The 2,236-nt window shown below is 37.0% G+C and overlaps 1 pseudogene; it reads left to right on the top strand.

Annotated features, from left to right (window-relative positions):
• Positions 1-453: 453 nt before the first annotated feature.
• Positions 454-1,412, top strand: LOC101027457 (large ribosomal subunit protein uL24-like; annotated as a pseudogene).
• The last annotated feature ends 824 nt before the right edge of the window (positions 1,413-2,236 follow it).

The following is a 2,236-nucleotide window of genomic DNA, read 5'->3' as shown; positions in this document are numbered from 1 at the left end:
CATAAGTGAAACCCAAAAGACTGCTATTTAGAAAAAGCTGGATATAGGATCTTGGCATTATACAGACTGTGGTTCGATCTAGACTCTTCATAGATCTGTGACTCGTGACAAGTTCTTAATTCTGAGCCTCAGTTTTCCCCATAGTGAAGATTGTACTGTTTCCAACTTGAGTGTAGTTGTGATGATTAACTGAGACATTAAGATGTATTAGAATGCTGGCATATTGTAAGCATGCTGTAAATGTTAGCATTATTTGCACATCTTTCTATCCAACAGTACTTCATTCCTTAAGATAAATTTCTTGAAATGCAATTTCTATGTATATGTACATAAAATGATATTTCAATGTAGGTTCATTGTAAAAAATGCACCACTCTGGACTGGAATTTTTTTTAACTGAACGAGTTTTCAGGTTCAAATGGAAATTGTAATTCAGTGAAAATATGTAGAAAAAATAAGAAAAGATCAACTAAGCGGGAGCTGCCAAAATGAAATTCAATCCCTTTGTGACTTCTGACCGAAGCAAGAATCGCAAAAGGCATTTCAACGCACCTTCCCACATTCGCAGGAAGATTATGGCCTCCACACTTTCCAAAGAGCTGAGACAGAAGTACAACGTGCGATCCATGCCCATCCAAAAGGATGATGAAGTTCAGGTTGTACGAGGACACTATAAAGGTCAGCAGATTGGCAAAGTAGTCCAGGTTTAGAGGAAGAAATACGTGACCTACATTGAACGGGTCCAGCGGGAAAAGGCTAATGGCACAACTGTCCATGCAGGCATTCACCCCAGCAAGGTGGTTATCACTAGGCTAAAACTGGACAAAGACCGCAAAAAGATCCTTGAACGGAAAGCCAAATCTCGCCAAGTAGGAAAGGAGAAGGGCAAATACAAGGAAGAAACCATTGAGAAGATGCAGGAATAAAGTAATCTTATATATAAGCTTTCATTGAAAGTTGGAATGAGGGAAAACAAAGAAAAAATAAGAAAAGATAAGACTATCCTTACCAAATATTAAATGCACACTGTCACTGGCAGCCCCAAAGCACTGACTCAAAATCAGGCCAATTTAAACACTATGTCTCATTTTATTACAAAGAGTTTGAAGCCACATGGATTTATGCATTGCCTTGATTAATCTTTAAAGTTGGGCTCCTAGTTTGTTTTTTCTTTTCACCCTAGAGCCATTGCAACATAGTGTAATTTGGGATAGATGAAAGATAACACCTGTTTCTCTTCTTCCTCCCCCTCCTCTTTCTCCTGTAGTATTATTTTGAACATGGGTATATTACCGGCAAATCATTTTGAGGATCTAGAAACCAGCCACTAGGGCTGTTAAGTACCTCATTTAGAAGACTACTGAGGTGGATGAAAGACAGGCTGGTGTGCCAAGCGAAGTGGTTTTCAATATATCTCATAGATGAGAGTTTTTCAGCCCCCACCCACATGATTCACATTTTGGAGCACTTGGGGAAATCATCTGTTGTTGGGTCTGTCTTAGGCTGTGCAATGAAGAATGTTTAGCAGCATCCTTGGCTAGTAAACACTAGATGCCAGTAGCAGAACTCCCCCTAACCCTGCCTCCCCCAATTCCACCCTCCAGTTGTGACAACCAAAATGCCAATTTCTCCTGGGGGATAAAATCACCCCTGGTTGAGCACCACTGAACTAGACCAAAGGGAAGTCATGGAAGAGTTTGTCAAAAAGAGACACAATCAAAATCTCAATGTTATTTTTATTGATTGCATTTAGAAGCAATTTCAATGTTAATATGAGGAAAAGAGTAATACAATTTTTACAGAACTGATGAAAAAAGAGAAATCTTTGGGCAAATTTACCTGTTGAATACCAAAACACACTCTAAAGCTTTGTTATTTAAACTGGAATGCAGGAATTGATAAAGAGATCTAAGAAATGGAACAAACCATCCAGAAATAGATTAATGTTACTGAAAATGTGATGAAATAGGCACCCTCACATAATATAATGGTATCATAATATAATGGTGTAAATCGGTACAATTCTTGGAAAAGTAATTGTCTATACGTATCTACTTAATTTGTTATCAAGTTAATAAAATATTCATACTTCTGGGAACACATATACTTGTCAGAATATTGCGAAGTTGTTAAGAATTATCTTTATGAAGAGTGTGTAATAATATGCAACATTAAGTGAGTAAATATCCAGAATACAAAAAATGTATATTCAATATGAACACAATTATTTTTTTAA

This window comes from Saimiri boliviensis, chromosome 15, assembly GCF_048565385.1.
Source record: "Saimiri boliviensis isolate mSaiBol1 chromosome 15, mSaiBol1.pri, whole genome shotgun sequence".
NCBI lineage: Eukaryota > Metazoa > Chordata > Mammalia > Primates > Cebidae > Saimiri > Saimiri boliviensis.
This window is presented reverse-complemented; position numbering and strand designations above follow the sequence as displayed.